This window comes from Malaclemys terrapin, chromosome 12 (assembly GCF_027887155.1).
Source record: "Malaclemys terrapin pileata isolate rMalTer1 chromosome 12, rMalTer1.hap1, whole genome shotgun sequence".
Classification (NCBI taxonomy): domain Eukaryota; kingdom Metazoa; phylum Chordata; order Testudines; family Emydidae; genus Malaclemys; species Malaclemys terrapin.
The window spans coordinates 44,702,057-44,724,227 of NC_071516.1; the positions used below are offsets into that span (position 1 = coordinate 44,702,057).

At 46.6% G+C, this 22,171-nt stretch overlaps 2 long non-coding RNA genes across 2 annotated transcripts; one reads left to right on the forward strand and one right to left on the reverse strand.

Moving 5' to 3' along the window:
• Positions 1–1,632: 1,632 nt before the first annotated feature.
• LOC128847125 (uncharacterized) lies at positions 1,633–7,890 on the reverse strand. The gene is made up of 3 exons (XR_008446848.1): positions 7,827–7,890; positions 2,243–2,307; positions 1,633–1,738 (listed from the first exon to the last, which is right to left on the reverse strand). It is a non-coding gene; the product is annotated as an uncharacterized LOC128847125 (long non-coding RNA).
• On the forward strand, positions 5,781–20,496 carry LOC128847124 (uncharacterized). The gene is made up of 3 exons (XR_008446847.1): positions 5,781–6,082; positions 11,055–11,117; positions 19,974–20,496. It is a non-coding gene; the product is annotated as an uncharacterized LOC128847124 (long non-coding RNA).
• The last annotated feature ends 1,675 nt before the right edge of the window (positions 20,497–22,171 follow it).

A 22,171-nucleotide genomic window follows, 5' to 3' on the forward strand; every position in this document is an offset into this window, starting at 1 on the left:
CCGTCATTGACATTACAGGCAAGATTTGGAACAAGGTTTGGGAAAGGCTGTGAAGGAGGTGGATGAAGGACAATGGAAGAAGGAGAAGTGGCTGGGGGAGAAGTGTCGGCCCGCTGTGTGTTGTCATCATAATTAAAGCTGTTTGAAACATTGGTTTTCAGGGAAAATTAGATTTTTTTTGCAAATGCAAAATATTCACAGCAAGTGTCAGCTTCCCTCAGAATCTATGTTATTTTTTTGGCCAGAAAACCTGAAAATGCTTGGCTACCAATAAAACATTTTTCAGTTTTCAGCAAATACATTTTTGTTTGTTTTGACAGCTTTCTGCCAATAATTTTTCAATTTTTTTCAGTTTTAAGCACTTTTGTGCCCAATTTCCTGCAGTTTCAGCAGCTTTTAGTTATTTTTTTTATTTGTTTTTCACTAGAAAGTCTCAATTTTCCATGGGAAAATCAAACACCATTTTCCAACCAGTGTACTAATAGCAATAGGAAGGAGCGAACATTTAATTAAACAATCTTTGTTGCAAATGAGATTTAGATAAAGCTGGGAACAGGAAGAAAACCAGGAGAAGAACAGCTGGGATGAGGTGGGTGAAATTTGGCCAGCCCAGGGAAAGACCGGAAGGGGTAAGCTCACATGCACGCATCCCGAATAGCATCATGGTGCTGGCATTCTCCATGGACCCTTAGGGGACTGGAGGCAGCGGGATGCGGTCGGGTGGATTGTTTTCTTTGGTAAACTGGAGGTCCCTGCAGAACAAGATGGGCTTCTGGCCTGTACCAAGCTGGTACTACCAGATGTACAGGTTCTTTTTGGGCTCCAGGGTCACCTGGATTGACTCGTCTTCTTCTCGGGCTTCAGTCCAGTCCTCCTGTTCCGTGCAGATGCTTCTCCCACCGTACTTGGCCCTGAGGGAGAACTGGGACTGGATGATGAGCTTGGTGAGGTCTCCGGCCCCGAAGGACATCTCAGAGGAGATGCTCCAGTTGTGCTCAATGCTGGACATCTGTTGCTTGGCATAGCCCACCTTGCGGGTGACCTTGTCAGACCAGGTGACGGGGGAGTCGGAGTCGTTGTGCAGGGTCTTGATGCACTCCCAGCCACCGGTTGAGATGCCGTTGGTGAGGGTCAGTCCCCCGGGGAAGAAGTTCAGCACATTGGGGTGGATGGAGTAGAAGGAGTCCAGCTTGTCATATCTGACATCCCAATATAGGTAGAACTGAGCCCCCCACTTCTCGTCCATCTTTATCAGGGCTAGGTAGTCATGGATGCCGAAGTAATAGAGCCCCTTGCAGCATTCAGGGTGCAAGTCGAAGTTCAATTCACCTTCAGCTGTGTGCAAATTAGTCACCCAGTGGATTTTCCCTTGGTTTTGGAAAATGATGCAGAATGTCTTACCAGCTCTCCCATAGTGGTCCCCGCCACTGCACCTGGGATGCAGGTTATAGACTTGAGCTCCTTTATCCGTGCCCAGGTCTTTAACCACCCGGTAGGAGCTGTCCTTGATTATGTAGATATTGGATTCTTTCCTGCTGCCCACATAGTGATCCCCACCCTGGCAGGCAGGGTGCAGTTTCTGGATCTTGATGTTGCACCCCCTCTCAAGGAACTCAGTTGTCTGCAGGTAGCAGCCCAGGTCAGAGCGGACGATGCAGTCTCCACTGTCATTGCGGAAGATGTCTGTGCCTGGGGAGTCCTTCCGAGGGACCAATGATCCAATGACTGTCCTGGAGCCCTGGAGTGGGGACAAAGGGGAGGGGGCGGGAAGGGAGCAGTTGCAGAAGGATCAAGGCAGCTTGAGAAGACCATGTGCTTGTGGGGTTGGACTGAGAGACGTCAGGGGACTTCTCTGTTTCTATCAGGGGAAAAACTTTTTAGTGACACCAGGAGTGAATCGCTCAGGGCAATAACAACTCCTCTTCACTCACCCCAGTGGGGCTACGGCCGATATACACCAGCTGGGATATGGCCCATTGCCACCAATAGCGCTATGGCCCATTAAAACCAGCTGTGAATCTTCGATGCTTGAACACCCCCTGCCCCCCAGTTCCAAGAGTGACCAGGCACCTGGGATAGGAATTGGGGCAGCCCTGGGAGGTGTCTGCAGTTAAGTCTCCTAGATATGCCTGGGCCTGCAACACTATCTCCAGAGGCTGGGATTGTCTTGAGAGAGGGGTGGGAGGGGAAAGCCCAGAGTCCTGCCTTGGGAGGATCCTGACTCACAGGGGATCCCACTTACCACCATTGATCTATCTGACTGGGCCATGTCTCCTCCGTCTCACCCTGTAAGTACAAAGGGCTGCCCTGCGTGGAGATAAAGAGGTGAGGAAATAAGACAGTAATGATGCAAGATAACAACCAAGGCAAATAATGTTTTTAAATATCTTGTCCTACTAGGAAACCTATATTTATATAAGTTTCCTAGTCACAAATCAAGCATTCTGGAGCAAAGTCTCTAAAACATACTAATCTGTTAGTCTCAAAGGTGCCACAGGACCCTCTGTTACTTTATACTAATCTACCTGTCCTAAGAATGAGAAATTGTATTAATTCCTTCCATATATGCATAAACTTTCACAAAATTTCAATAAAAAAGGAGTTAAGCTCACTGTGGCTGCCTGGTTGCTGTAAGCAAGTTTATTACGTTTTCATCAGCAAGGCAATTTGGCACTAACTCTTGGCCCCACATTTTAAACATCTTAAAACACCAATAAACATCAGCATTTTAATGTATGATAGATAGATAGATAGATAGATAGATAGATAGATAGATAGATAAAATGAGCCCTGGTTCATAAGCTAAGCACTGAGTGGTCGATCCAGAAGCCCTGTATGTTAGACAAGAGCCATGGCTGAGGGGCTTCTCTTGGCACCTCTGGAATGACCTTTTCCCCTCCAACCAGCCTGAAGAACTGAGCAGGGACTATATCTAAATATATACATATATGCTTTTAAAGTATGCATGAATGTTTCCATTTCAATTCAAATTTCCAACCAACAACTAAATGGATTTTTTTTCCTATTAGAAAAAAATTAAAACAACTAGTTTTGATGTAATTAGTTGCCCATGAAGGGCGGGGGAGTTCAGCCCTCCTCCCACAGCTCTGCAGATGTCCCTCAATCCCAACCTGCAGCCCCCTGCTATCTCAGCTCTGAGCTGGCTAGTCATGAGGGAGATACTCACTTTGAATTCACTGTCCCTGTCCCTGTCTGGGTGTCTTCCTGTAAGGTGAATGGAGCTGGAGATTGCTGTTGAGGATCCTCCTCAACATGAGACACTCACAAAGGAACCAGGTTATATCAGTCAGACATTCCCACACCCTTCCCCTGACCTGCCTCTCTGGGCATCACCAACACGCCCTGCTCTTCCCTGGGTTCCTGGAATGTACTTCCCCCTCCTCCCCTGCCTGGACAGTCTCTCTGAGCCGGGACACACCAGTTAATGAGCCATCTACGCCCATGTAGTCCCAAGGCTTGTGCCCTAGATTGTCCTAGGTAACAATAGTCCAGCTCAGTCTGTCTCGTACAGTTGCTAAGGAAATTAGGGCAAAGCTGGAGGCAAACAGCTGGAACAATTTGTATTGTTTAGGTGAAAGGAGCAGAGCTCAGGAGTCTGCAGAACTGGGGTTAGAAGCCTGAGTCTGCTTGACATGAGCTGAAAGGGCCTCAGGTTGGGAGGGAATGTTTATAGCTGAAAGGACCAAAATGCATTTTGGTTGGTGAATGGCGATGGAATGAGGCTGTCACCCCTTCTTGGACCTTGTTTGTCTGGTGTTCATGCCTGGGAGAGAGGGCACAGGGGATGTTCAGATCCTGAAAATTGTCCAGAGCAGACTGTTCTGGAGAGGGACCCAAAAAACATTGTCACCTCCCCCAGCTTTGGCTCCATCCTGACCATCACCTGGGATGGAAGATTTAGGGTATTGCTTTCAACTCATGTGCCTCCCCTCCCCCCAATCCCATGTGCCCTTTTACTTTCCTGCCTTATTTCTTCTTTGGTCTAAGGGTACATCTGCACTGCATCATGTGCCTGGGTCCATGTACCCTGCCTGCCAGACCATGCTTCCAAGCTTGCCTACAAACATCCACTCAGCACTGGTATGCATGCCTCATGCCCATCCCATACCCGGGCCAGTGCATTAACACATGTGTGATGTACTCACACATCTCTGGCGCTGTTCCTTTTGCGGCGTATCCCAGGGCCTTAGCGCCCTTGCTAGCAGTAACCGCTACAGGGATTGGGTCATGGTGCATTGGTGGAGATCTTCTCTGTCCGTCCTGCAGTGCTTGGTTGGAAGGGCCCTTATGCTGCCAACTCATCCGCTGAGCCCTTTCGGGCCTGCAGGCTTCCTGCTCCTAGGCACAGGCCATGGATCCAGCACCGACTCCATGCTCGTGTCTTCACTGCTCTTGCAGGAGTCAGGCAGTGTGGGTCCGAGATGCGGGTGGACATTTCTGCAGCAGTGCCCAAGGCAGGTCTTGGAGGGGGTCTAGCCATGGCAGTCATACCACGGTTGATATAGCTGATGGTGGCTGCTATCACTGTGGATCCCCCATGGGCAGACTGCAGCTTCTAGGAACGGTGGATGCTAGGTGCTGGTTTCACTTTCTTCCCTGTGTTGGAATCCAGCCTGGACCCCATATGGTGTCCAGGGGATCACGGCCCCAGCTCCACCTACAGCTCTGGGACTAGCTGGGCTGCTGCTTCCTCTGTGGGCTGCCCCTCAGGCTCATCCCCAGATAGGTCCTCCAGATATGAGCCCAGGATGCCCTTGGCTACTTCACCCATGTTGGCTAATCTCATGCTGGCAGCAGCACCAGGGTCTGCTCTGGTGACTGCATGATCTGCTCTGGTGGTGTCCCTGTCCCCACTGCCTCTGCCTCTGGGTGCCCAAGTCCTTCCTGGCTCAGCAGACTGTCATGCATGACTCTGGTCTGGTTCCCAGCAGCAATGGAATTGCTGGTGCAAGGGGCAGGTAGTTGGGGAGCTCCCGGATGCACCCTTCCCATCCTTCCCTTTGCAGCAAGTGGTCTTGAGGTGCTTGAGCTGCTCCCAGCCCTGAGAACCGTCCAGTGGATCCAGCTTCCTTGCTGAGCTTTCACAAACATGCTGATTTCTTGAGTCCTGATAAAGTCCTGGACCTTGATGGCCCACATGTTGACCAGAACCCAGGTGTGTCTGGCCTGCTGGCAGCCAGTGGTTAGGGGCACGGTGTAGCCTATAAGACTAACCTGCTTGCTTGTATATATATATATATATATCTTTTCTTATAGTTTAAGTATTTGATGTATTGTAATAGGTTTATAGATTTATATTAAAAGTAAGTTTGGCTGTAATGCAAGATCTACCTACAGGCCCAAACCCTGTATGTTAAGCTAATGTGAAGTTAACACCTTTTGAGACCCTCACCCCCAAAAGTAAAATTAGACAAAACACCCACGCAGATGTCTAGAGACCTTTACCTGGACCAATAGCCTTAAAGGGTGGAAACAGGGGGTTTTCCCACAGACTTAACAAGTACACCTCAAGAGACTGATGTGCGTACATACCTGTCATCAATACGCACATACATACCAGCCTATGGGGTAAGTGTACCCTAACATTTCTGTGGGTAAGGAATGAAATTTGGGCATAAGAGGAAGGAGGTCTGGCATTTGCCCTATAAAAGAGGTAACCCACCTCAATAGAGGCTCTCTCGCTCCGTTCTCTATTATCTCCATTTTCTCTGTTCTTATTTTACTCCATCTCCATTTCTCACTATCTCCATTCTCACTTTACTTTATTTTTATTTACTTTCTCCACTCTATCTATCTACGATGACTGCTACTATTCGTAAGCTATACTTGTTTTTCTTAAACTTTAAGTTTCAAGGGAACTAGGCTAAGCTTGGTTTCCCTAAGTTTTATTCTTAGTTTGATTATTAGGTTTTGCTTTAAGTTTAAGTTAGTCAAGTAAACCCTTGTCAGCTTTAATAGCTCTTAGCATTTTCTAAGCACTGCATCCCTCACTCAAAAATTGAGAAACCTGAACCACAAGGCTGTTCCTGTGTCTCTTACCACCAGGTTATCAAGGAAGGGTGTAAGTATATTAACCAAAGCTTTGTTACATATAATACTATATTATCATATGTATCTTTTAAATAGCAGTAATGCAATTGTAACTTTGTAACTCTGGATATTTTACCATTTACTTACTATTATTAATTTTAATAAGAAGTCTTTAAGACTATATCTGTCTCAGTGTAAGCTTCCTGTCATACCCCTGAGAGTCCTTTATAAATTCCGTGGAGCCTGATTCAGGACAAGAACTTTTATCTTCTGATCAAACAGATTGGCGAGCCTAAACCCATACTCATTAATATTAATAATAATTATTATTAAATAAAATTAAATTCCCATATTATCCAAATTAATATTATCAGTACACCCTAAATCAGGCTACAGGCTGGCGAGCCAGCCAGGAGACTTGAGGAGTGTGTGACAGGAATTTTCAGGGATTCCAGGCATCCTTAGACCCCTGAAAATCTCACCTGAGACATAAGTAAAGAGTTAGAGTTACAGGGAGTTGGAGAGCAAGATTTGTGTGTCTTGCTAACTCACTCTTAAGAGCACAGGAACCTGATTTCCTGTGGCTGTGTCTTGGCAGCAGGCTCAGTATTTCCGTTCTGTATTGTGGTTTAACTTAAGTCTTGACTTAAAGTTATGAATTTAATCTTGCAAGATAAAGTAATAGTGATGATATTTAATGTGATACGCGCGTTTAAGGGGTTTTGTTGGAGGTTGAAGTTATAACGAATGGTACCAATAAGATATAAGCAGTAGCATTGGACCCAATGACCCACACTGAGTGGAGGCGGGGGAGTTGATAAATCTATGTATTAATTGCCGCCAAGAGGCCGCAATAATTCAGAACTTGTATTGTTCTTCGGTCCCCACAACTCTCCCGGGCTGCACCTCTGATCCGTCTGCCTCAGTATCCCCAGCTGTTTGGCAGGTCCTGACAGAGGGAAAAGACCTCTCGATCAGCTACAAGCCATCGAGGGAAGAGAGGGGAACACACCCCCACCCCTCTATCATTTACTTGGGACTTATTGAACTAGGTAGAAAACCAGTTTGGGGTACTATTTCCTGTTGTTTCTGTGAAGAGACGCCTTCCATGTCAGAGTAAACCAACAGAGTATTTATTCTAGTTATTGAAAAGCTAGTAAAGTTGTAGAATTGAGATGAATTCTCTATTTCATATTAAAAGTGTTAAAAGTGAAGTGTTAGAATTCAAATGAGTTCTATGTTATGTGTTAAGGTGAGTGGAGTAAGGGCAAGAGTAAAGTCTGTTGGAATTGCCAGCAGTATGGCTTTAGAAAATCTTGCCAGAAAATACATTCAGGAACATGGAGGAGTTTAGAACAGCTAGAGAATAGCAAGATAATATCTAAGCATTGTAACCCATGGGGTTTTGTGAGTAATGTATTTGATGTAGAAATGAAGCAGAAAAAAAGAAAGAAAGGCTAAACTGGTGAAGAAAATAGCTGTTAAATGTCTGCTCATAGCTTATAGTTCACTGGGAAAGAAATTAAATAAAAAAATTAGAGTTACTCAGGAAAGCCCAGCAAACTTTTGCATGCCAGCTTAAAATCACTAGACGTCTATAAATCAGATTGTGGTCGGCTGTTGGAAAGAATTAGAGAGTTAAAGAGATGTGTTAGAGGAGGATAAAGAATCGGTTCCCATCCCTATTGTCATGGTGGAACCGATGGAGATAAAAAAATCTGAAGGGCCAATAACTAGAATTAGGGCGAGAGAGTTAGCTCAGGCTGATACGGTACCTTTAGGAGTGGAGCTGGAGATTAAGTCTCAGAAGCCACCAGGAGAGTCAAAAGAAGAAGTTAGCAGTGCAGAAGCTATCAGCAGTCTGCAGGTAGGAAAGTAAGTCTCAAGGTGGCACCACAGGAGGCGGAGTTGAGTGTCATCATAGAGGAAGCAACTAGTGAAGTAAAGGATGAGGTGAGCAGAGCAAAGGGGGAGGAAATAGCCTCTCCTTTGTTAGTGTCCGCCCCAATAGTAAAAACGGAATGCCTTTAAAAAAAAAAAACTGTAATTGTTAACGGACTAAAAAAATGTCCTGTGTCAGTGTAAAGATGCCTTAAGTATAGGACATTGAGGTTTTATGGAAAGTTAACCCTGCTCATCCAGGATTATCTCCAATGCAATACTTCAGGAACCACGAGCTAATCCCACTGTGAGGATTGAGGAACCCCCAGGGTTAGGCCAAGGTTTTTCTAAATTCCTTAGGTACCAGCATTGGCAAAATGACCCTAACCCACGTAGTAACCCTGGACCTTTGAGTGGGCGTGCCTCTCAACAGGGTTCTGCGTTTGAATCCCATATAGGGGCCCGGGACTGTGTTCCTTTCTTTTCAGATGCCGCACAAAACAATTCACGCTTGCAGAGACCCAAGTCAAAGATGAGGACTCAGTTGTAATGATGTTAAGCAGACGCTTAAGGCTCAATAATGGGATATCCGGAAACTCCAAGCCCACATAAATAAGCTGATATTGAAAGGCCAAGGCCCAGCATCCTCAAACCGTCCGGTGGCCTCCGTTAACTCATTTCCTTCTCTCTGGTAGACAGCCTCCGGAGCGATAGAAGGAGAACCCATAGATATTTGTCTGCATACTCTACAAATTACTCGGCATGATACCAATTGGCCCCAAGTGTAGTCATAGTCCCTTTAGGCAGGGATGCAAGAGGGAGACCCAAAGTATCTGCAGTGGTAGGGGGCCACCACAGGAATTTTATTATAGATACCGGGGCAGCAATTAGCATTATCCATGTTAAGGATCCTAGGTCCTCAAAACACTTGCAACTTTTTCAAGTAATCAGGTTGTTACCACACTTCCTATACCCATTAAAGTACAAATAGGTCACTGTAATCATCTAGTCTGACCTCTCTCATGATGCGGGCCACAAAAGCTGACCCACCCACTCCTGGAATAATTCTCTCCCTTGACTCAGCTGTTGAAGTCCCCAAATCATGATTTAAAGACTACAAGTCACAGAGAATCCTCCAGCAAGCAACCCCTGCCTTATGCTGCGGAGGAAGGCGAAAAACCTCCAGGGCCTCTGCCAATCTACCCTGGAAGAAAATTCCTTCCCGACCCCAAATATGGCAATCAGCTGAACCCCGAGCATGCGGGCAAGATTCTCCAGCCAGACACTCCGGAAAAAGTTCTCTGTACTAACTTTTAATATCCCATCATTGACCATTGTTACTAATTACCAGCGATGGCACGTTATTGACCTATTGACTAAAATCACGTTATCCCATCAAACCATCCCCTCCATAAACTTATCAAGCTTAATCTTAAAGCCAGAGAGGTCTTTCGCCCCCACTGTTTCCCTCGGAAAGCTGTTCCAGAACTTCACCCCTCTGATGGTTAGAAACCTTCGTCTAATTTCAAGCCTAAACTTCCCGATGGCCAGTTTATATCCATTTGTTCTCGTGTCCACATTAGTACTGAGCTGAAATAATTCCTCTCCCTCCCTGGTATTTATCCCTCTGATATATTTAAAGAGAGCAATCATATCCCCCCTCAGCCTTCTTTTGGTTAAGGTAAACAAACCGAGCTCCTCAAGTCTCCTTTCATATGACAGGTTTTCCATTCCTCGGAACATCCTAGTGGCCCTTCTCTGTACCCATTCCAGTTTGAATTCATCCTTTTTAAACATGGGAGACCAGAACTGCACACAGTACTCCAAATGAGGTCTCACCAGTGCCTTGTATAACGGAACCAGAACCTCCTTATCCCTACTAGAAATACCTCGCCTAATGCATCCCAAGACCGCATTCGCTTTTTTCATGGCCATGTCACATTGCCGACTCATAGTCATCCTGCGATCAACCAGGACTCCGAGGTCCTTCTCCTCTTCCGTTACTTCCAACTGATGCATCCCCAGCTTATAACTAAAATTCTTGTTAGTCATCCCTAAATGCATAACCTTACACTTCTCACTATTAAATTTCATCCTATTACTGTTACTCCAGTTTACAAGGTCATCCAAATCTCCCTGCAGGATATCCCGATCCTTCTCCAAATTTGCAGTCCCTCCCAACTTTGTGTCCTCCGCAAACTTTATCAGCCCACTCCTACATTTGGTTCTGAGGTCAGTAATAAATAGATTAAATAAAATCGGACCCAAAACCGAACTCCACTGGTAACCTCCCTCCAACCTGACAGTTCACCTTTCGGTACGACCCGCTGCAGTCTCCCCTTTAACCAGTTCTTTATCCACCTCTGGATTTTCATATCGATCCCCATCTTTTCCAATTTAACCAATAATTCCTCATGCGGTACCCTATCAAACGCTTTACTGAAATCGAGGTATATTAGATCCACCACATTTTCTTTATCTAAAAAATCTGTTACTTTCTCAAAGAAGGAGATCAGGTTGGTTTGGCACGATCTACCTTTCATAAAACCATGTTGTAATTTGTCCCAATTGCCATTGACCTCAAGGTCCTTAACTACTTTCTCCTTCAAAATTTTTTCCAAGACCTTGCATATTACAGATGTTAAACTAACAGGCCTGTAGTTACCCGGGTCACTTTTTTTCCCCTTCTTGAAAATAGGAACCACATTAGCTATTCTCCAGTCAAATGGTACCACCCCCGAGTTTACAGCTTCATTAAAAATTATTGCTAACGGGCTTGCAATTTCTCGCGCCAGTTCCTTTAATATTCTCGGATGAGGATCATCCGTTCCGCCCGATTTAGTCCCGTTAAGCTGTTCGAGTTTGGCTTCTACCTCGGATACGGTAATGTCAACCCCCCCTCCTTTATTCCCATCTGTCACGCTGCCACTATTCCTAAACCCTTCATTAGCCTCATTAAAGACCGATGCAAAATATTCAGTTAAATATTGTGCCATGCCCAGACTATCCTTAATCTCCACTCCATCTACAGTCTTAAGTGGTCCCACTTCTTCTTTTTTTAGTTTTCTTCATATTTATATGGCTATAAAACCTCTTACTATTGGTTTTAATTCCCCTCGCAGGTCCAACTCTACACGGCTTTTGGCCTTTCTCACTCCATCTCTACATGCTCTGACCTCAATAAGGTAGGTTTCTTTGCTGATCCCTCCCATCTTCCACTCCTTGTACGCTTTCTGTTTTTTCTTAATCACCCCTCTGAGACGCTCACTCATCCAGCTCGGTCTAAATCTCCTGTCTACGAACCGTTTTCCCTTACTCGGGATACAGGCCTCCGACAGCTCCTGCAACTTCAACTTGAAATAATCCCAGGTGCCTTCCGCCTTTAGAGCCATAAATATGTTAGTCCAATCCACTTCCCTTTCTAGTCGCCTAAATTTATTAAAGTTAGCCCTTTTGAAATCGTAAACCTTAGTCTCCGATTTAATTCTGTTAATCCTTCCATTTAGTTTAAACCGAATTAGCTCATGATAACTCGAGCCAAGGTTGTCCCCTACAACCATTTCCTCAATGAGGTCCTCACTACTCACCAAAACCAAATCTAAAATGGCATTCCCCCTCGTCGGTTCAGCAACTACTTGATGAAGGAATTCATCAGCTATCACGTCTAGGAAAATCTGAGCCCTATTATTGTTACTAGCATTTGTTCCCCAATCTATATCCGGGAAGTTAAAGTCTCCCATGATTACACAGTTCCTATTAGTATTTCCTTCCCTAAAAACGTTAATGAGTTCTCTGTCCATATCCAGGCTAGATCCCGGCAGTCTATAGCACACCCCAAGCACTATCCCAGGGGAGGCTCTAGTAGTTCTTTTACCCAATGTGAGTAATGCCCAGACAGACTCAGTCTTATCCATTCCATCACTTATTATTTCTTTACAGTTTACCTCATTATTGACATACAATGCTACTCCCCCACCTTTACCTTTGTTTCGGTCTTTCCTAAACAGCACATACCCTTCCATACCTGTACTCCAGTCATGACTACCGTTCCACCACGTTTCAGTTATTCCTACTATATCCGGTTTCATTTCTCGGACCAGGAGCTCCAATTCCTCCATTTTGTTACCTAGGCTTCTCGCTTTGGTGTATAAACATCTTAATTTATGCCGTTTGGCCTCTCTCACATTCGTTATCCAATTTGGTATGGACACCGTACCGCCAGTATGACTATTAGTCTAGTATCCATACCCCCCTCCTCCTTATGTCCAATCTCTTCCCCCCGGCTATATCTGTTCTTATCTCGTCATCCTCCCTTTCAATGTTATAATCTGGTGTGGAGATTAACTGAACATCTTCCAACCATCTCCCCCAAATTCCTAGTTTAAAGCTCTTTTGATGAGATGAGCCAGCCTCCCTCCCAGAAGTCTATTTCCTTCCCTACTTATGTGAAGTCCATCCCGTGAGAACAGTTTTCTGTCCCCAAAAGTTTTCTGTCTCCCAGTGGCCATACATCCCAAAGCCCTCCTTATAGCACCACTCCCTTAGCCAACTATTTATCATCACAATCCTGTCACCCCTTTGCTGCCCTTCTCTAGGAACAGGCAGAATCCCACTGAAGATGATCTGAGCCTCGATTTCCTTAAGCGTCTTCCCCAGCCTGGCATAATCTCCCTTGATTCTCTCCAGCGAGAACCTAGCCGTGTCCTTAGTTCCTGCATGAAGGATGATCAAGGGGTTCTTACCTGCTCCTTTTAGGATCCTTTTCAACCGCAGGTCCACATCCCGTATCTTAGCGCCCGGTAGACAGCACACCCTTCTGTTCTCTGGGTCCGCCCTGGTCACAGGCCTGTCTAACCTCCTCAGTAAGGAGTCCCCAATCACGTAAACCCGCCTTTGCCTGGTGACAGTGCGATCTACTAATCTATCCCCTGTTCTCTCTAGTTGCAACCCCTGTCCATTCCTATTTTGCCTTATAATCCCCCTTATGCCATCCTGTATCCTCCCGGGGCCCAGATTTGGTGCTGTCTCCATCAACTCCTCCCCTCTTTCTATGGGACTAGCCGCTCTTCTCTTCTTCCTCACCCTGCCACCTTCAGTTACCACCTGCTGCACCCCTTCCTCATTTTCCAAACACCCAAACCTGTTCCTGAGCTCTATTTCTCCTTCACTGGCCCTCTTTTTCCTTGGCCTACTTCTCACGGTCACATGCTGCCTTTGCCCCTGTTTCCACCTGTACCCCTGAGCATTCCCCTTCAGCCACTTCTTGCCTTTGCTCCATCAGCTGCTCAAACCCCCTTCTAAACTCTACCAGGGTATCTACCTGCATCTCCAAACCTCGGATCTTTTCTTCCAGCAGCTCTATTAGGTGGCACTTCATGCACACATACCTCTGTTCAGGCACCACTGCTAGGACCATGTACATACCGCAGGTGCCGCATGCAATCATCTGCATTGTGTCACCTGCTGCTTGGCTCATGGCTGCTGTTGCCTGGGCCCGCCTGCTCAGCTGTGCCCTCCGCACCTGGGGAAACACAGCACACAGGGCACCACGCCCTCCTGCCTCCCCTTCCACCTCCTCCAATGGAACTCCCACTCAAACTCCCCTGTTAGCAGCCCTGTTCGCTGCCTCCTGTGCCGCTGCTCGCAGCTGTGCCACTGCCTGGCTGGGTGGCCGCTTTTATAGGCCCTCTCCTCAGCCAAGCTCCGCCCCCTAATCAGGGCTTAGCTGCACTCCCAGCACGCTGCCCCTACAGGCCTCTACACATACATTCACAATCTTGTTACCAGTGTTTGACCCAGACAAGGATGTGTACAGGCAACTGGTTGCTGACCATTCTATAGGTCACCTCAAAAACAACATCTATAGGGAATGCATTAATGCACCTCCCCTGATGGTCTATCACACGCCAACTCAGACTTGGAAAGTGCCATAGATGTTGCTCTAAAAAGAGCCTCAGTACATTTGTAGGTGTAACGTGTTTGAAACAAACACTGTTCTGTGTGGACTACAGGAAGAGAGAGTATGGAATTCATCATTGTCATGCCTAATGAGGCTGACCACGTGGAAGACTCCGATGGAGAGGGTGACCTATGCTGGAAATAACCAATTTTGCATGTTTACCAAGCAAAAGAGGTACCAATATGGTCCCTTGGAGTGTCCTGTCAGAGAACCAAATTTTTGTTTTATTCAATAGGGAATTAAGCTATTTCACCTATTCCCACTTTTGAAAACATTACTATTATTCAGTCTAACCCAGCTGATCATCTTTATGAAAATGATGTTAAGACTGTTCCCATAAATGCTTAACCACCTACATCCTACCTGTGTGACGGGGTTTATTGGTGCAAACCACCCCGTCAAAGGGTGGCATGTAGCCTATAAGACTAACCTGCTTGCTTGTATATATATCTATATATCTTTTCTTATAGTTTAAGTATTTGATGTATTGTAATAGGTTTATAGATTTATATTAAAAGTAAGTTTGGCTGTAATGCAAGATCTACCTACAGGCCCAAACCCTGTATGTTAAGCTAATGTGAAGTTAACACCTTTTGAGACCCTCACCCCCAAAAGTAAAATTAGACAAAACACCCACGCAGATGTCTAGAGACCTTTACCTGGACCAATAGCCTTAAAGGGTGGAAACGGGGTTTTCCCACAGACTTAACAAGTACACCTCAAGAGACTGATGTGCGTACATACCTGTCATCAATACGCACATACATACCAGCCTATGGGGTAAGTGTACCCTAACATTTCTGTGGGTAAGGAATGAAATTTGGGCATAAGAGGAAGGAGGTCCTGCATTTGCCCTATAAAAGAGGTAACCCACCTCAATAGAGGCTCTCTCGCTTCGTTCTCTATTATCTCCATTTTCTCCGTTCTTACTTTACTCCATCTCCATTTCTCACTATCTCCGTTCTCACTTTACTCTATTTTTATTTACTTTCTCCACTCTAGCTATCTACGATGACTGCTACTATTCGTAAGCTATACTTGTTTTTCTTAAACTTTAAGTTTCAAGGGAACGAGGCTAAGCTTGGTTTCCCTAAGTTTTATTCTTAGTTTGATTATTAGGTTTTGCTTTAAGTTTAAGTTAGTCAAGTAAACACCAGTCAGCTTTGATAGCTCTTAGCATTTTCTAAGCACTGCATCCCTCACTCAAAAATTGAGACACCTGAACCACAAGGCTGTTCCTGTGTCTCTTACCACCAGGTTATCAAGGAAGGGTGTAAGTATATTAACCAAAGCTTTGTTACATATAATACTATATTATCATATGTATCTTTTAAATAGCAGTAATGCAATTGTAACTTTGTAACTCTGGATATTTTACCATTTACTTACTATTATTAATTTTAATAAGAAGTCTTTAAGACTATATCTGTCTCAGTGTAAGCTTCCTGTCATACCCCCGAGAGTCCTTTATAAATTCCGTGGAGCCTGATTCAGGACAAGAACTTTTATCTTCTGATCAAACAGATTGGCGAGCCTAAACCCATACTCATTAATATTAATAATAATTATTATTAAATAAAATTAAATTCCCATATTATCCAAATTAATATTATCAGTACACCCTAAATCAGGCTACAACTGGCTCAGTTTTCCAACAGGCTGGGCCAAAGTATGTTTGAAGTCAAGCAATCCACATGGAAAAGAAGGGTTAAATATCAGTGGCTGTATTTGAACCAGGAGGTGAGTGAGAAGACAGGAGACAGAAGGCCCAAGATGTGCGGGCCCAGGGGATTGTGCGATAACATTGGTGAACCATGCAAACATGAGCCTGGCAAGAAACCTTCAGTCGTGACCTTGCTGCCAGGTGGCCGGGTACGGTCACATGGGCTTGGACCCATACCTCTGAGAAAGGAAGCTCTCCTGTGTCCGAAGAGGGGACAGGCACACGTGAGAGGGCTTTGTGTGCAGATACTTTGGGCTTAAACATGGGTCAGGGCCTGGGCCATTCTGCAGTGTAGACCCACCCTGTGAGAGCTTGGACAAGCCACCTCCCATCTCTGTAAGTCTCCGTTGCATCCTCCTCTAAGTGGGGTTAAAATAAAACTGCCCTTGTGGATGTAGGTCTGCAGGGGAAAAACTCCAATTGATGTCAGGGGGTTTGAGAAGGTGCCCTGGGCTTGCCAAGGCATGCAGGGTGGGGTAGAGCAAAGGGAACTGGGCTGGGATCCCACCTTCACTGCTGCACTCACAAGGAAATGCTCTAGTCCAGGGGACCCTTTGGTGTTCAGTGATCACTTTGCAGGGTTTGCATAAATACACCTTGCTCCTATTATGCTCTGAGTCTGTGCCTCTGGGTTTGCCCAGGGAAACTTCCTGCTCTGAGTCCCTTAGAAAAGGATGAGCTGAGCAGAGAAAAAAACACCCAGCAAGGTAGCAGACCAAACCTGGAAGACGAGTCCCTGCTCAGTTCTTCAGGCTGGTTGGAGGGGAAAAGGTCATTCCAGAGATGCCAAGAGAAGCCCCTCAGCCCTGGCTCTGGTCTATCATATAGGGCTCCTGGATCCACCACTCAGTGCTTAGCTTATAAACCAGGGCTCAGGTCTTTGCTTCCCACTGGACCCAGGGCTTCAGCTCTCAGAGGTTTTGTGTCTCCATTCTAACATGCTGGCATGTGGGACTGGAGGATAAAACCCTCTCATCTGGAGCAGGCTGTTAGCACTGTGGCCTGATTGACAAGCCGAGCATCTGAGCAGGGACATCTCCCGGGCACCCTGACTGTGAAATGAGCGTCGCTATGCACATCATAAATGGAAACAACCATTCCAAAAGTCAGACATAAGGGTGCACAAATGGAGCTGTTTGGAGAGCACAGGATGAGCCCAAGCCTGCCATAATAGGGGATTGTAGGCTGGGATTCTGGGGCATCAGCAGAGCTGTGTGTGGAGGAGCCCAGTGCTGGGAAGCAGAGAGCTGTGGCTTGGGACTGATGAGAACAGAAGAGCCATTTAAAGTCTCCACCTTTGTCAGCAAATCTGTCTCTTCTCCACTCCCCACCCGACTTGGTGAATTATTTCCTTTTACTCCGAATACTTTGGAATGTCTTGGAACTGGCTTTGTTTGCTGGGTGTAAAGTCCCATATCTCCCTGGCTCCCTGCCCAGCCAGGCTACAGATAACAATTAATGAAGAGGAAGGAGGCTCAGGAGATTTCATTTCAGAAGAAATTTCACAGAATAGAATCAGAAATGTGGGGCTGGATTGCTCCTCGAGAGGTCATCTGGTCCATCCCCCAGTACTGAGGCAGGTCGAAATAAACCTGGACCATCCCTGACAGGTGTTTGTCTAACTTGGTCTTAAAATCCTTCATTGATCGGGATTGCACAAGCTCCCTGGTGTAGTAAGATGAGGCCCTGAAACATAAACCCTTGGTATCAGAGGCCCAGTATGAGGCCTGAGGCCTGAACTGAAGTAATGGTCAAGACTTTGCTAACATAAAACAAAGTTAAGCTGTGAGCCAGAGGCAGGCCCTGGTTACAGAAGTTGGCAAGAAGAAGGCTGCTAATTGCATGTATACACGTATCTAAAAGGTGGACCAGGATGGCACCAGAACAGTCTGGTTCAAACACATTCCACAGAAATAATGAGGAACAGGCTGACCCATCCTAAAAGACAGGGTCAAAAGAATAATATGATGGATAGACTTGTTTGTTCAAACCAACATGTACCAGGAGAGAGGCAGTACCCCAATATGCAGAGGGGTTGCACCTTGATACGTCAGGAGTGATGTGTAACTTGTTTGTACCTGTGTATAAGAATTCATCCCTGGGGCACTGTCTTTGTCTGGCCTAAGGGGCAGTGGTAAATCCTGCCACAGACTGAGCCGGTCCATTGTCAGGGAGCACATATGTACTAGCAGAACTGTAGACATCTGATCCGGGGAGCTAGAGACAGTGTTTCATTTGGCAATAAATGTGGCTGGGTGCCTTCGTACCTTATCAGAGTGTGTGGTCATTGGGTGGTTCGCTTGAGATCTGCTGTGCCAGCGATCTGCACAGAGCCGGGACAGCACACCAGGAGAACACACACGCACGCAGCTGACTGTTATCAACATTGGACAGAGCAGAGCACCACACCAGTGATGTCTGACAACACCTGGGTCACCTGTTCCAGAGCTTAGTTTCCCTTAGATTTAGAAAGTTTTCCCTACTGTCTAACCTCAATCTCCCTTGCTGCAGATGAAGCCCATCACTTCTTATCCTATCTTCTGTGGACATGGAAAACAAGTGATCCCCAATCTCTTTACAACAGCCCTTCATGTATTTGTTCTCAGGTCCCCTCTCAGGCTTCTTTTCTTAAGACTAAATCTGTCCACTTTCTTTAATGTTTCCTCATAGGTCAGGTTTTCTAAGCCCTGGTCTACACTACGAGTTTAGGTTGAATTTAGCAGCGTTAGGTCGATTTAACCCTGCACCCGTCCACAAGACCAAGCCTCTTTTGTCGACTTAAAGAGCTCTTAAAATCGATTTCTGTACTCCTCCATGCCGAGAGGTTTAGTGCTAAAATCAACCTTGCTGGGTAGAATTTGGGGTAGTGTGGATGCAATTCGATGGTATTGATCTCCGGGAGCTATCACCAAGTGCTCCATTGTGACCGCTCTGGACAGCACTCTCAACTCAGATGCACTGGCCAGGTAGACAGGAAAAGCCCCGCAAACCTTTGAATTTCATTTCCTGTTCAGCCAGCGTGGCAAGCTGATCAGCACAGGTGACCATGCAGAGCTCATCAGCACAGGTGACCATGCAGTCCCAGAATCGCAAAAGAGCTCCAGCATGGACCGAACGGGAGACACTGGACCTGATCATTGTATGGGGAGAAGAATCTGTGCAGGCAGAACTCCATTCCAAAAGATGAAATGCCAATATATTTGCCAAAATCTCCAAGGGCATGATGTACAGAGGCTACAACAGGGACGCACAGCAGTGCCACGTGAAAATTAAGGAGCTCAGACAAGCCTATCAATAAACAAAGGAGGCAAACAGTCACTCCAGGTCAGAGCCCCATACATGCCGCTTCTATGATGAGCTGCATGCAATTCTGGGTGGGGGGCTACCACTACCCCACCCCTGTGCGTGGACACCTGCAAGGGGGGAGACATCACGCAACAGGGATGAGGCTTTTGTGGATGAGGAAGATGATGATGAGGAGGAGGTTGAGGATAGCACACAGCAGGCAAGGGGAGAACCCCTTCTCCCCAGCAGCCAGGAACTGTTCAGCACCCTGGAGCCAATACCTTCCCAACCCTCCCAAGGCAGGCTTCTGGACCATGAAGCCGGAGAAGGCACCTTTGGTGAGTTTACCAGATGCATTCGCGGCCAGTATAGCTACTGGAAAAGTCTGTTAACATGTCTGGGGATGGAGCGGAAATCCTCCAGGGACATGAAGCTCTCCTGGCGGTACGCTAAAAGCCTTTATCTCTCGGTGTTAGCCTCAGGAGAGTGATATCATTCATGGTCACCTGGTTGAAATACGGGAAATTTGTTTAAGGGGGCATTCAGAGGTGCCTGTTCCTGCTGGGCTGTTTGTCTTTGCTTGAAAAGAAATCATCCCCGCTGTTAGCCACACGGTGGTGGGAGGCCCGTTCATGTTGAGCTGTTCGCGTTTGGCTGACAGGGATCTTCCCTGATACTAGCCATGTGGTGTGTGTATGTGTGTGGGGTGAAGCGATCATCCCAGAGAATTGGGAAGGAGGTTGGGTTGTGCTGCACAGTCACTCTAAAACTGCAGCCCCTCCTTTTAAATGGCCAACCCAACGGGCTTTGCTTGGTATGGGAAAGGAGGGCGCTGCTGTTTGAAACCATTCCCACATGTTATGAAGGTTGAAGAAGCCAAAACCCTTTGCCTTACCATGGTTGCCTGCAAGCCGAACCAGCAGGCACTCAATATAAGAAGCAAAATGCGACCTTGTAGCAAAAGCACATGTGCTATGTAATGTGAATCGCTTGATTCTGTGTGAAATAGTCTTCCCTTCGTTCTCTAAAATGTATCTTTTTAAATACTACTCTCCCTTTTTTTTCCTCCTGCAGCTGCAAATGTTTCTGTGCTCCCCCTATCATCTCCGTCCCAGAGACTACTGCAGATTAGAAGGCGAAAAAAACGCACTTGCAATGACATGTTCTCAGAGCTCATGCAGTCCTCCCACACTGAAAGAGCTCAGCAGAATGCGCGGAAGCAAACAATGGCAGAGTCCAGGAAAGCATTAAATGAATGCAATGAGAGGAGGGAGGAGCATGATGAGAGGAGGCAAGATGCAATGCTGAGGCTAATGGGGGAGCAAACCGACATGCTCAGGCATCTGATGGAGCTGCAGGAAAGGCAGCAGGAGCACTGACCGCCGCTGCAGCCCCTGTATAACCACCTGCCCTCCTCCCCAAATTCCATATCCTCCTCACCCAGATGCCTAAGAACTCGCAAGGGGAGGCTACGGGCACCCAGCCACTCCACCCCAGAGGATTGCCCAAACAACAGAAGGCTGGCATTCAATAAGTTTCGAACTGTAGTGTGGCCTTGTTCTTCCCTCCTCCCCTCATCCACCACCCCACTCGCTGCTTCCCTCCTCACCCACCCTTCCCGGGCTACCTTGCGAGTTTTCCCCCTATTTGTGTGATGAATTAATAAAGAATGCATGATTTTGAAACAATAATGACTTTATTGCGTCTGAAAGCGGTGATCGAAGGAGGGAGATTGGTTGGCTTACAGGGAAGTAGAGTCAACCAAGGAGGCAGGTTTTCATGAAAGAGAAACAAACAGAACTGTCACACCATGACCTGGCCAGTCATGAAACTGGTTTTCAAAGCTTCTCTGATGTGCAGGGCTCCCAGCTGTGCTCTTCTAATCACCCTGGTGTCTGTCTGTGCGTAATCAGCCACGAGGCGATTTGCCTCAGCCTCCCACCCTGCCATAAACATCTCCCCTTTACTCTCATAGATATTGTGGAGCACACAGGAAGCAGCAATAACAATGGGAATATTGGTTTTGCTGAGGTCTAACCTAGTCAGTAAACTGCGCCAATGAGCTTTTAAACATCCAAATGCACATTCCACCACCATTTTGCACTTGCTCAGCCTGTAGTTGAACAGCTCCTTACTACTGTCCAGGGTGCCTGTGTATGGCTTCATGAGCCATGGCATTAAGGGGTAGGCTGGGTCCCCAATGTTAATCATAGGCATTTCAACATCCCCAATAGTAATTTTCTGGTTTGGGAAGTAAGTTCCTTCCAGCAGCTGTTCAAACAGACCACAGTTCCTGAAGATGCCAGCGTCATGCACCTTTCCTGGACATCCCACATTGATGTTGGTGAAACATCCCTTGTGATCCACCAGTGCTTGCAGCACCATTGAAAAGTACTTCTTGCGGTTTACATACTGGCTGCCAAGGTGGTCCGGTCCCAAGATAGGGATATGGGTTCCGTCTATCACCCCACCACAGTTAGGGAATCCCATTGCAGCAAAGCCATCCACTATGACCTGCACATTTCCCAGAGTCACTACCCTTGATAGCAGCAGCTCAGTGATTGCGTTGGCTACTTGGATCACAGCAGCCCCCACGGTAGATTTACCCACTCCAAATTGATTCCTGACTGACCGGTAGCTGTCTGGCGTTGCAAGCTTCCACAGGGCTATCACCACTCGCTTGTGAACTGTGAGGGCTGCTCTCATTTTGGTATTCTTGTGCTTCAGGGCAGGGGAAAGCAAGTCACAAAGTTCCATGAAAGTGCCCTTACGCATGCAAAAATTTTGCAGCCACTGGGAATCATCACAGACCTGCAACACTATGCGGTCCCACCAGTCTGTGCTTGTTTTCTGGTCCCAGAATTGGCGTTCCATGGCAGGAATCTGCCCCATTACCACCATTGTGACCAAATTGCCAGGGCCCGTGCTTTGAGAGAAGTCTGTGTCCATGTCCTCATCACTATCGTGACCGCGCTGTTGTTGCCTCCTTGCCTGCTTTTAAAGGTTCTGGTTCTGCACATACTGCAGGATAATGTGTGAGGTGTTTACAATGCTCACAACAACAGCAGTGGTGAGCTGAGCGGGCTCCATGCTTGCCGTGGTATGGCATCTGCACGGAAAAAAGGCACAAAACGATTGTCTGCCATTGCTTTCACAGAGGGAGGGGCGACTGATAACATATACCCAAAACCACCCACAACAATGTTTTTGCCCCCATCAGGCATTCGGCGGAGACTGCGGGAACTGTGGGATAGCTACCCACAGTGCACCAC